Source organism: Tympanuchus pallidicinctus, unplaced genomic scaffold, assembly GCF_026119805.1.
Source record: "Tympanuchus pallidicinctus isolate F22 unplaced genomic scaffold, pur_lepc_1.0 scaffold11, whole genome shotgun sequence".
NCBI lineage: Eukaryota > Metazoa > Chordata > Aves > Galliformes > Phasianidae > Tympanuchus > Tympanuchus pallidicinctus.
Window position 1 is genome coordinate 16,537,836 of NW_026294627.1, and position 13,441 is coordinate 16,551,276.

A 13,441-nucleotide genomic window follows, 5' to 3' on the forward strand; every position below is an offset into this window, starting at 1 on the left:
TTTTGTCCAGCACCTCCAGATGGAAGGACTCCTATCTTCACATGAACGAAGATGGCTTTGGAGCAAAGAGGGAGGAAAAGTGAAGAGTGCTTTTCAAATAGATGTATATTGTGTATATATTTCTTTCCTTAATTTAACCAAATTGGTCTTTTTTATATTGCCTGTGGCAAGAGATGTTGTACATGCCAACAGAAAACAAACTCTACACCACATTTTGACTGCCCACGTATCACATCCAAGGACTTACAGTGCTGTTTTAAATGATCCTTTAAAGAATGTAAATTAAAACCTTGTATAAATAGCTTTGTATTACTTCTTTTTTTTTTTACTTGTGAATAAATTGTTACTTGAACCATTCTCAGTTTGTTGATTTGTGGGTTTATTGTGCTTTTCAACATCTTTATCAATGACATAGGCAGTGGGATGAAGAGCATCCTCAGCAAGTTTACTGGTGACACCCAGCTGTGGGGTGCACTTGATACCATAGAAAGAAAGAAGCCATCGAGAGGGACCTGGACAGGCTTGCAAAGTCGGCCCGTGAGAACCTAATGAGGTTCAACAAGGCCAAGTGCAGCGTGCTGCACCTGGATGGGGGCGATCCCAGATACAGGCGTAGGCTGGGAGAAGAACTCATTGAGAGCAGCCCTGCGGAGAAGGGACTTGGGGTTCCTGGCGGATGAAAAGCTGGACGCGAGCCTGCAGCGTGCGCTTGCAGCCCAGGAGGCCAACTGTGTTCTGGGCTGCATCTCTGGGGGCATTCAAGGCCAGGCTGGATGGGGCCATGGGCAGCCGGATCTGGTGTGTGGCAGCTCAGCCCACTGCAGGGGATTGGAGCTGAGTGGTCTTTAAAGTCCAACCCGAACCATTCTGTGATTCTGCACTTCTATGATTTCAGATTAATAATAATATTGTAAACAAAGTCAGTGTTCGATTCCATTATTTTTATCACAATTCCATATTAATTTAATTTTATTAAAATCATAGTACAATTTGGTACATTTTTGCCTTGAGATGCCTGCTGTTCAATGGTAGCATCATTCTGTAGGCTTGGAGGACCGTGCAGAAGCAGTAAATTAACATCAATAGTTTAAGACACTGTACTTCCAGGCCAGCTCAAAAATTTACCTATTGAGAAAGAAATGTAAAAAAGAAAGCTGGTGGGCACCACAGATTGCCTCCTATGACTTTGAAATTAGACCAGTACTGAGAAGAAAACCAGTATTCTTGCAGTAGAGTGCTAGACAAGTTAGATAATGAAGTGAGTAGCTGTACTTGAACACTGAGTAGCTGTGATTATGAAACGCAAAGGACACAATCAGCGTGTTGCAGACACTGCAATCAGACAGGGCTGCCTTGCAGCAGAAAAAGCTTCAAACCTTGGTTGGAGGAAGAGGGATTATTGATAGCCAAACCAATTACCTGGGCTTGTTTAGGCCGTTTTAGAGAACCTTCCAGGAGGTTTATATTTTGAGGAGATTCAGGAAAATGCTACAGAAATGGGATGCCATAAAGGGGAAGTCTACACAAAGTCAAACAAGGGAAGGGTGCCATAGTTTGACTGGTGAGCAGTGGGCTCAGAAGAGTCACTGAGTCATAGAACTGTGGAAAGGCCTGGGTTGAAAACCCCTCTGCTGTGTGCAGGGCTGCTGATCACCAGACCAGGCTGCCCAGGGCCACATGCAGCCTTGAATGCCTCCAGGGATGGGGCATCCACAACCTCCTTGGGCAACCTGTTCCAGTGCATCAGCACCCTCTGTGTGAAAGAACCATGCATGTAATTTGCTACTTGATAGAAAGGAAAGGTGCCTGACTTCTTATAGTGAAGACAGAAGAAGCTGTGGCTGAATCCAGACAATGGTAGGTAATAAAAAGCCAGGTAGTTGTGTGAGACAATTTCTAGCACTATTGGTTTTTATGGAAATGACTGAGAGAAAACAATAAGGCTATTTCCCTCTATCCTCAGAAGGGCCTCATTTTTTCCAGCAAACTTAAAATTAGTTCTTTTCTGTACATTTCTATCACATTTCCTAGTCTTCTACATCCTTAATTCAGAGCTTACCCAGCAAACAGCTCCCCAGAACAGTGAGGTTTTCTTATGTGACTGCATTCCTGAGTGGTCTCCTGCTCCTCTTCTGCTGTGGCTGTCGGGGAATGACATGAATGAATATCCTTCCAGGATGCTGTTAGAAAGCCTCCTTCACTCCCTGCTCCTTACAGCCTAACTTAGCTTTTCAAATGAGTCTGTTTATGTCTTACTCACTTACAGCTGTCTGTGTGGAAAGAATACTGGAGATCTCCAGATCTCTGGGAGGAGAAACTGAATGTTTCCAAACTGGACATAAAGCACGTACCTGAAGCAGAGTAATTCAATACAGAACAGTTAGTGAAGGGCGTGAGGAGCTCTGTAGCGTGATTCATGCCACATGTGAAGATTCATATTTGCTCCAGAAAAGTTAGGGTTTTGATGTGGAAAGCTGAGTGTGAATGCATACAACATGGAGCTGTGCTGAGAGCCGCAGCTAAGCCGAGCAGTACAGGTGCTTCAGCTACACACAGGCATGTAGATCCCATGCAAATGTTGACTGTAATACCTGAAAAACAGAAGTTTTTCTGTTTCTCTGCCCCTTTGTACCACTAAAGGCAGCTCCAGGACTGCCAGTGCTACCAGGGTCACACTGGCTTGGCCCTGGCAAACACAAAAAATCAGAATTAAAAACAAGAAAGTAGCAAGGATTGAAACAGGTGCTTATGGTCTTCTATTTGGAAGCAAACCACAATTCAAAACAAATTACATGTGATCTTAAGACTTTCAAACACGTTTGATTGTATCAGATATAGCATTTATGTCATTAGCAAGGCTGCAATTTTTTAATCCACCCTACCAAGGAAAAACCACCCGAAAATCTGTTTCCTGCTCACATTGCTCTCTAGGGCAGCGATGTTCCTCCCTTTCTGCAAGGCAGACCAAGCCCTTAATCCCACAGAGCTCATCCTGGCAGAGCTGCAGCGCGCATGGCTTTGCCCTTTGTTGTGGGCTCTTTGAGGGCCTTCGGTTTGCATTCCTCTGAAGTCCCTCCAAGCAACAGCCTTCTTGTGCTTAATTAATCCTCCCGCTGCCTTTGGTGATGGAGGCTTAGCTCGCTACCTGCAGCACATTCCATTTCAGACACTGCTGCTTTGTTTTATCCTCAAAGCGAGGGTGCAGCTTCTTACAGCCATGGAGCTGAGGCTGGGGATCGCGCAGCAAAGCCACACAACGCACACTTTGTGCTGGCAGGGCGCTTTAATCCATATTCAGTTTTGGTGCGAGCACTGGTCAAACCCACTTGCTCTTCACATTGCACGTGAGCTGTTTTGATTCCGCCCGATGAGGCAGCACTCTCAATAGGATGAAATAAGCATGGGTGGGTTGGGGAGGGAGCCCACTGCTCTGCACAGGACGGTGAATGACGGATTAGTGGCCATGTTTTGTAAGAGCACGTGGCCATGGGGGGGCCAACGGAGGGCCGTGGTCCTGGCAGGTGGCGCAGCCTCAGTGGCAGCACCAGGAAAGAAAGATTTGGAGATATTCAAGGTCAGGCTGGATGGGGCTCTGAGCACCTAATGGAGCTGCAGGTGTCCCTGTTCAGTGCAGGGAGTTGGACCAGATGGCCTTTAATGGTCCCTTTCAACTCAAACACAAAAAGTTACAATTCAGGTGAGACTTCTATATTCTGCATGCAGCAGAGTTTACAGAACAAAGTGAGAACTGACAAAAAAATAGTAAATCCTTTATTTCAGTTCTTAAAAATGTGCTTCAGAGCACAAATCCAAATGTCCCAGACAGCCTGAAGGTAAACCTAAGAGACTTAGAAAAAAAGAAATAGCTATAAACAACAACATAGAGTTTCTAGGATGTACAGCCAGGACTCTGTGGATCCCTCCCAGAATTTCTAGAGCTGCAATTTCTCGCTCTTTAGTAGGAACAGACTGGAACATTCATCAAGCGAATGCAATTTCTCCACCAGGGTTGGAGGCATCTGAAGACCTCAGCCAGACCTGCTGTGACAAAGAAGGGCTGATGAACACCAGTCCACCTCCCCACCATGGGTGGTAAATGCAGGAACACGGTACAGCTGCACTGACCAAGCAGACCAACAGCCATGCCTGCACACACGTTAAGGACCCTAGTTGTCATTTTGTCATTTTCACTACACTTCTGCTCATATTTGAGAGGCCAAAGTATAGACTGATTCCACAAACACTTTTCCTCTCACTTTATGCACTTAAACTCTGCACCTGGCAAACTGAGGAAGATACTAAATATTTAGAATCATAGCATATGCTGAACCATCTTAGTTCATACATTGCAAATCTGCTTTCTTGTACACTTCTGTTGACTCTTAGTACATATGATAGCAGAATTTAACCCGAGGAAATTCAAGCATCATTTGAGCAATTTGGTTCACTTTTAGGAGAGGAAGGAAGTTGTTGCCCAACCTGATGCCACTTCACATCGATACAGACAACAGCAGTGGTGCACCTTTGTCACAGGTAACTCACAGCTTCAGCTTCATTACACTTACTTCTACTAAGGCTGTTCAACAGCAAAAGTCAAGGGTGCACCACATCTGTGCAAGGGGAGACCAGTTTTCTGACTGGGCTACTAAAATAGGCCCATAATATTCCACCAAATACCAAATACCACTTGCAGTGCAAACAGTTTGTCAGAATTGATCACCATTTTTCAAATTTTGAGAATGTGAATTAAAAAAAAAACATACTTGAAAAAATATTTGCATGATGAAAAAATGCTTTGGAGTCCCCCATCAGAGTACATTCTCCATGTTTGTACAGCTATCCTCCATGTTGAACTCTCAAAGATTTCAGTATCAATTTCAGTTCTGTCTCTGTCTATGCGTTTGGAGGTTTCGTTATTTCAAAAGGAGTAATTCCTTCTCCTTCCATGAAGAAGTTATTTTCATGCACTGATTTTTAACTAACAGGACAGATGGACTCAGACAGAAGAAATTACATCCTTCCGATGGAAAAATACCACTTCTCTTGACATGTTGAAAAGCGTAAAGCTTGTATGTTCAACTTGCTCTTGCTATTTCAACAAGCCATGGGACCCACAAGGAAGATCTCAGGAATGCCATAAATTACATGTCCTGTGGCTTTCATCAACAAATAAATAGTGTTTGAGTTTACTCAAGGCGCTGGCAAAGTGCTGGGATAGAGATTCCTGGAAGTATCTGTCTGCCAGATGATGCTTCCTCACACAGCTAGAACCAGACAATTTCTTGTCCTAGAAAAGCAGCCTTGTGATTTTCTTTCTGTTGCAGCCTGCTACATCTGATTCACCCTGTAGGTCTTCCAGCTGCACAGAGATCAGCTGTAAATATGCTTGGAAGCCTAAATGCAGAATCATAGAATGGTTTGAAAGGGACCTTAGAGATCATCTAATTCCAACCCACTGCCATGAGCAGGGTTGCCATCCAGGAGCACAGGCTGCCCATGGCTCCATCAAGCCTGGCCTTGAGCACCTCTAGGAACGGGGCACCCACAGCTCTCTGGGCAGCTGTGCCACTGTCTCAAAACCTTCAGCTTTTTAAAAGTTCTGTTTAAAAAATTCATCCTTGCACAGGGGTCATGCTAATCTTCTCCGAATCTTTCCAGTTGCAATACTGCATCTTCTGCAGAAGTGTCAGAGTTGTAGCTGAAGGCTATAAGCAAAAGACAGAGATGTCTCCCACTAATAGAAAAATAATAATAATAATCCTAAGATTTAGGCCTCTGCTCTTTTGGATGTTTGCTTGCAAAGTCTCTCTGCAGCTCTGAGGATGCTCCTGCAACTCTTTTCCAGCCCTGCAGAGCAGACATAACCCTTCTTCTGGCTTTGCTGCTCACGCTGCAGGAGCTAAAGGCGGTTTAAATGCACCCCCAATGCTCTCTCTGCTTTTCTTTTTTGGACCAAAAAAAACAAACAAAAAAGCAAGTTGGACACGATCCAGCACTGTGCACAGGGGCCCAAAGGGTGAGGGGAGGGGTCTGTGCTCTGTGCTGTGTGGCCTCACCTCCAGCACTGGGTGCAGTTTGGGTGACACGATGTAAGAGAGCTTCCAAAGGAGGGCTACAGTGATGTGAGAGCCGCTGAGCCCGGAGCAGGGCAGGCTGAGGGGAGGCCTGATGGCGGCTGCAGCTCCTCACAGGGAGCGGAGGGGCAGCGCTGAGCTCTGCTCTGTGTGACAGCGACAGGGAACGGCATGGAGCTGCGTCAGGGGAGGGCGGCTGGGGGTGAGGGAGCTGCCCCTGGTGTAGCTGCTGGTGGGCTTTGGCTGCTCCGGGATATCTGCAGATGTTGGATGTCAGCAAGGAATTTAGGATTCTTTTCAGAGGAAAAAAAAAAGAAGAAGAAGAAAAAAAGGATTGCTCATTTTTAGAAAAATAGTTCTTCAAGTCTAATTGTAAGAAAGTCTCATTTTAATGAAGTACAAAGATTTTTTATATTACAGTACATTTTGCATTACCCAGATGGAAATAATTCCTGTGAACCCCACCCATCCTCACAGGTTTTGGCTGCAAACGCTTCTACGCACTCCTGAACACCACGCAATAACAGCCACTGAAGTGAAATTCCAACACGTATCATCCCACGTGCTTCCATAAAAACGGAGCTGCTTCTCGCTCCATCAAGCACAGACTGTAATGCAAATCGAGTAGCAGTCAGAGAACAACATCTGCAATGTCCTCACAATCAAATATCCAAACTTGATCCTCGCCACTAAAATCCAACCATTTCCCAGAATGGGATATTGGGGATCCCTGAAGTCTCATAATGACGCCCAACACACCAACCTCCTGTGCTCTGGAGCAGCTGTGGCATTTCTGAAAGTCAGATTACAGGTGTAAATTCTTTTAGTATTCTGCATATTGCTTGTTTAACATTTTTAATGGTGCTAACAGCACCAGAACAGTACTAACAAAAAAAAAGAGAGGCTACAGACAGATGCACATCAGCCCTGACAGACTTATCTAGGTCACCCAATTGGTCACCAGCTTGCAAAGACCTATGTACTTGCCATAGCAGTGTACCAAAAAGGCAGACAGAAACACACTGGCCAAACAGACACAACTTACAATGGGAATGACAGCACTGGTTGCTTTCCAGGTGGGATTTCTCTTTAGGATAAGTCAGCCTGAACCTATAAGCATAGAATCGTTAAGGTTGGAAAAGGCCTCTACAATTACCTAGTCCAACTGTCCACCTACCACCACTTCTGCCCACTCAACTTTGTCCCCAAGTACTACATCTACAAGTTTCTTGCACATCCCCAGAGGCAGAGACTCCACCACTTCCCTGGGCAGTTTGTTCCATTGCCCAACCACATTTTTGGAGAAGTTTTTCCTAATGATGAACTTATCCTGGGGATTTCTTCTGAGCTGAGTATTCCTGGGCAGGGAGGACTCAAATCCTTTTCTGGATTCTGAAAGGAAAACAAAGAAAATATATTCGAAGGTAACCTAAAGGATTAACAAAATCAGATTTCAGGTCAGTGAAAGTGAAGGCAGCAACAGATTAAAAGGGAGGGCGCTAGCAGCAGCTCGGGGGATTTGGCACGAGGGGGACTTTTCTCCGACAGACAGGCAGGAAAGCAAAGCTTCTCACCCACTCAATCATTTACCCAGCATTTAGAGAGAGATGAAATAAGATTCTGGGATTCCAGCCAAACCACCAGCTCCACCTATGTATGTCTCCCACTTCCATGTGCGCAGTGCTGTCGCCGTTTCAGGCCTCAATAAAGCAGCTGTTTGTGTAGATCTCACCTCTAACAGCTCCCGGGAAAAGCCAGTGCCTTACTAATGTTGGCCCTTGAAAACTTCATCAGAGCACCAGGGCTAATGAAATGTAAACGTACGGTCTATTGCTTGGCTGAGAGCATGGATGAAGCCCCTTATGTGGGGAGCTGTAGCACCAAAAGGTCATCACTCCCCCCAGGTCTTCTGGCAAAGAGGAGTTCACAGCATGAGGGAATGCCTCCATCTCCTCTCTCCAAAGATCCATCAGCATCTTTACGACTTTTATCTCTTTGAAAGAATGGATTCAAAAAATATTGGAGGAAACTGAGGTAGAGCACGGCCTGTCCCATTTTTGCTGCAAACCAGCCTAAAAACCTAGGGGAGCAATGAAAAGGTAAGAGGAATGCTCAAAGGTCCTGTTTATTTAAACAAGGCCTGCCTTTCTGAACTAGTTACACAGAAACAACCTGTTATCTAGGATGTGGTGGCTGGAATTTGAAATGCTTTCAGTTGGCATAAAGGGTCCCGATAAAGAGAGAAAGAGCTGTGATAAGACTTGAGCTTTTACAGACTTTCAGGGTGGTTGGGGTTGGAAGGGACTTCTGGAGGTCACCTGGTCCAACCCCCTCCTGCAGGACACCCAGAGCTGGGTGCCCAGGAACGTGTCCAGAAGGGCAGCTGCATTGGTAGGTGATAGGCAGAAAAAAACTGAATTTTCTTTTCCTTTTTTTATTTTACAAAATTACAGAATTGCAGAGGTTGGAAGGGACCTCAAGAGATCATCAAGTCCAACCCCCTGCTAAACCAGCTTCCTTACTGCAGGTTGCCCAGGTAGGTGTCCAGATGAGTCTGCAGTGTCTCCATAGAAGGAGACTCCACAACCTCTCTGGGCAGCCTGTTCCAGTGCTCCGTCAGCTGCACTGTAAATAAGTTCTGCATGTTAGTATGGAACTTCTATGCTCATGTTTTAGGCCACTGCTCCTAGTTCCATGCTACACACTACTGAGAAGAGCCTGGCCTCATCTATTTGCTTCCCACCTCCTTTCAGATATTTATGAACACCAAACAGATCTCTCCCCAGTCTTTTTTTCCCCAGGCTGAACAGACCCAGGTTACTCAGCCTTTCCTCACATGGGAGATGAAGCAGATAAAGCTGGAGATGAGAGAAACAAATGTGAAGCAGAAGAAGAAAAGAACAGGAATAAATCCAATGAAACACAGCCCTCAGAGCAGCTAGATTGGTACTCCTGAATGACCCAGAGAGAGACTTGGAAGACAGAATGACTTACTGATGGAGTGAGGAACTGTCAAGAGATTGGATGCTAAGTTAGCTATTTCCCTGTATTAAGCCCGCCAACATCCTTTTTACACATACATTTGAGTCAGCCAGAAACCAAATGCAGAAGAAGAATTAAGCAGATTATGTTGGAAAACAGATTACAAACCAAACTGCTAAAACCACCTTGTCCTGGGAATTTGGCTTAAAAACCCGATTGAATCAAAGATAACTAATTTGATTAAGTAGAGCAAGTTATCTTAATCCCTATTTAAGAAAAACACCGTCAGCAAGCCAGCTCTGTGCTGAGCAGGCGACCCGCAGTGTCAGCTGGGTTCAGCAGAGCCGTACAGCAGACATGCAGTTCCTCTCTGCTCCAGGGACATGCTCAGCAGGCTGGCAGCAGGCCAGGCAAAGGCAAAAATTAACCTTATTTATTTTTCAAGTTATGGGAAAATAAGAAGGATGGCGAGGAAACAGGTCTGATCAGAAAGCCTCTGCGGTTAAAGACATCTCTTAACACAGGAGGCTTTTTTATGTTCTGCTTATTTGTTTTCCTGTCTCTGACAACTGAGCTGGGTTACAGATCCCAGAAGTACTGCCTCTGTCTCGAAGCATGCAATTACATCTCACATTCTTACGAAATTGGAAAGGTGACACGCTATCCCTTTTTCAACCCCATGGCGACAGTGCACTCTATTTGTGCAGCTGTTAAGAGGCAGCAAACTGTGACTTAAACTCTCACTTGTAATGAATGGGATTTACCACGGCTAGTATGAATCATTTTGATAACATGTATAATTAGTTTTATAGATGTTTTAGAGTGTTATAAAATTTGCCGTATCACTTGTACCCCCTAGGGCTCTCTTATAAAATGACTTTGCTATGACTGTATTCTTCTGGATGTGAAGAGAGGCATTTTAATATTCAAGTCAATTTTGCTGTCTTTCTTATTTCTAAAACCCATGGGAAGAAATGAGATCACTTTTCATTTCCTCCCATATGCTCAGTGAGATGCCTCTGTGTGTCTAATCACTGTCCTGAGCCCATCCTGCAGTCAGCTCCTGCGAGCTAGGTACCTTCAAAGAGCCTCAGGAGAGAGCGCTCAACAGCCATAATAGTGCAGGTCCTTAACTTCAGTGGAACAGTGGAAATGTATTGTGGATGAACACTTGGCTTCATGATAAGAAGGGCAAGGTGAGCTAGTTGGACTCCACCTTCAGGTTCAGGTACCGTGGTCTGGCAAGGAAGGCCCATGGCACTGGATGGCCTTTAAAGTCCCTTCCAACTCAAACCACTCCATGATTCTATGATTCTGTGATTCAGTAGATACTAGGGTACGTAGCAGCATGTACTGTCAATGTGCCTGCACAACCCTGTGTTATGGGTTGCTGCATCTACCAAACACGGGCCAACAATCACAAACACCAACTCAATAAACTACTACTGCTATCAGAGGCAGCTGCCTACACCTCACTGGCAGCCGCTGTCCCACGGCACGCAACATCAGGCGGCTCTGACCAACGTGGCAGTGCTCTGCCTTCTCAGCAGGTGACTTTTGGGACAGTTCCTCCAAAGTCCCAGCTCTCCCACTCTTGCCTCCCACCAAGAGATTCACCTCAGGCTGCGTGGGCACGTGCCAGTTATGGGCAGGGTGGGAAGAATGTTCCACCTGCCATTTTGCCTTCTCTTTGACACTGTTAAAACCTCCAGGTCCTGGCCACGGCCTCAGCAGCTCCTCTCCTGCTCATCTTCCTGCTTGTTGGGTGTAAGAGCAGAGGAGAAGTGGGGTATTCAGCGGTGGCTGAGGAGTAAAGGAAGGAATCAGAGGGACAGCTGCCAAAAGCTACTTCCTAAAACCTAAGATGTCCTGAAGATTAATTAAGAACACCTTCTGTAACCATTTTAATAGAGCTATATGATACTCTTTATTAATGTATAAACTCAGTCACATGTGACAGACTGGAAAAAATGAATGAAAAATGGAACCTTCAAAATAAGTTTGGTGCTCCCAGATGCTTTGAATTTAAAGGATGCCTTTAAATTTGTATTCTGTCAGTTTATGTTTTGGAGCAAGAAAAGCCATGAGCAGGGTGGTCCATCCTTTCAGTCACAAAGAACACCAGATGGTGAACTTTGCATTTGCAAGGTGCCCCATAAGCTATAGGCTTACAGGCAACAGCATGGCAGCAGAAACCCCACTAACATTGCCCTGTCTTTGAAACTACAGACCAGCAAAGCACCAAACAGATCTTTATCAGCACTTTGCTTCTGGTTTAAGCATTTTGGTTTTAACAGATTTTTTGGATACTTCCTGCGAATAACAAGCTGCAGTGATTTCCTACAGCTCCAGAACTGCTCTTCAGGAGCCGTGTGGGGAAGAGCAGCCACAGAAACGTGAAAGACAAACAAATCTCAGCTGGGGCAGATCAGAAGGGCCGCTGTTGTCCTGCCGGGCTGATTTATACAGCCTTATCTTTTATCTCCTCCCCTCGCCCCCAGCACACCAGCAGTGCTCCCACGGTGCTTCTCATTGGGAAACCCGTGAGTTCACTCTCTGCAGTTGTTCATTTTAGGCTCTCAAGTTGTCTTCTCATTTTAATGTAATATTCCTCTTTTGGCATACAGCGAATATGCCAGGGTAAAGCACTCACTTGAACATGTTCCCAACACCATGTAAATAAATCCCTGGCTCTGGGAAAAGAAAATCTCCACAACTTTGCCCAGAAGCACTCTGAAATGCCATATGCGCAGAGCCTCCCACTTAACAAGCAGCAAGGAAGCACTTTGGCTCCCACTGCTTTTCCAGCTCTCATCAACCCTTTCATAGCCACAAAGCTGTGAGCAGGACGGCAACCCAGCGAGCAGTCCTTCCAAAAACTCCATCTATAGCCCCCAGGACCAGGAAAGATGACTGCCCACCTGGAACTGAGGCTCTGGGGCTTCTGTGAACTAAGCCAAAGTCTGGCATGTTTCTGAGGAAAACTGTCCAGTTTGGATGGACATGTCTCATGCTGATCAACCAGCACAGTCCTTTGCATGTGTTGCAGTGCTCAGTTGTTCCTGCTGTCAAAAAAGAGAACTTGGGAGTAAATGTGTCTAATCTCACCTATCAGCTCATCAGACTCTTATTCACAAAACCAATGTTCAACCCTTCAAACTCTGTAACACGATTTAGGTATTTTAATCATCTGGTAATCTGTAATACATCCTTGCTGAGCCATCAACACTACTGTTACAGTGATTCACACTCTTCACTTACACCTCACTATCATCCATGGTACTAAGCTCCATTACTTTGATGACATTCCTTGTTAATTTTGCATGCTGATTTATACTTGACCCACTGGACAAGGTGCTACTCGACATCTTAGAATCAGTATTTTATCAACATGTAGCTTGAGTTCTTCCACCTGGCTTTTCACTGCATACAGAGCAGAAATCTTCCTGAACACCTTTTTGTTAGCAACAGTGCTGTAACTTCCACGTTAGACTTTGTGAATACACTTGGAAGAAACACTCTCCAATGTAGTCTCCCTGCTTCTAACCCAGACGTCATTTTGCTTCTGCATCAACCATTTTTCATGCTTGGTTTCTAACTTATGTTCAACATTTCTTGCTCTATTTCCATTCCCTTCCCTGCCTTCTTTACTCAGCTGCCACACCAGTTGCATTTACTCCACCAGAAAGCAATTATTAGGTGCTATTTCAGTCTACAGTAGGTGAATCAGAAAAACAATCACATCCACTATGAAAAAAAGCACAGCTGACACCTTGGACTATCAAATGTAATCCATGTGTGCTTTTTCCGATACGTCTTAATTGCATGTTATTATCTCCAAATTGCATAAGGCTATAATTTCCTCTAAAGATGTTTGCTACTTATTTTCTATAGCAGCTGAAATCTAAATAATAGTATGCTTTCAGATTTAAAGCAAGACACAGAGTTACACGGAATGGCTCTAAAGCTGCTTTTAGGCAGCCAGTTCAGCAGCCCCATTGGGAACATCAGGAATGCTGGAAAAGGGCTGCAGTGGTTTTTACATTTAAGAAGAGCTACGCTGCTGGTCACAAGAGAGATCTCACGTTACTGAAGGCACACATATTTGCTGAAAAATAAGAGTCTCTCCAAAGAAAAAAAAAGAATAAGAAAAAAAAAAAAGAAAGAAAAAAGCATCAGACATTTGAACAGCTGGAAGCATTTTCAGAAACTACGAAACAGGAGAAAAAAAAAATCATTTAGAATAATATTTCCCTTTCTGTAGTAAGCATCGTAGCGGTGATACAATTGGCTCTCCAGAGGCTTAATGATGTCTACTGTTCAATGCTCAGAGGATATTTCCTAAAACAAAAATCGGTGGCATCCACACCATTTCTTCACAAAAA

General features: G+C 44.7%; 1 protein-coding gene and 1 non-coding gene across 2 annotated transcripts in view; one reads left to right on the forward strand and one right to left on the reverse strand.

Moving 5' to 3' along the window:
* Window positions 1-13,441, forward strand: part of TNFRSF19 (TNF receptor superfamily member 19) — a 501,102-nt gene that overhangs the window by 55,518 nt on the left and 432,143 nt on the right. The gene's annotated exons all lie outside the window — the stretch shown is intronic.
* LOC128075028 (U6 spliceosomal RNA) lies at window positions 5,583-5,684 on the reverse strand. The gene has a single exon (XR_008203572.1). It is a non-coding gene; the product is annotated as a U6 spliceosomal RNA (small nuclear RNA).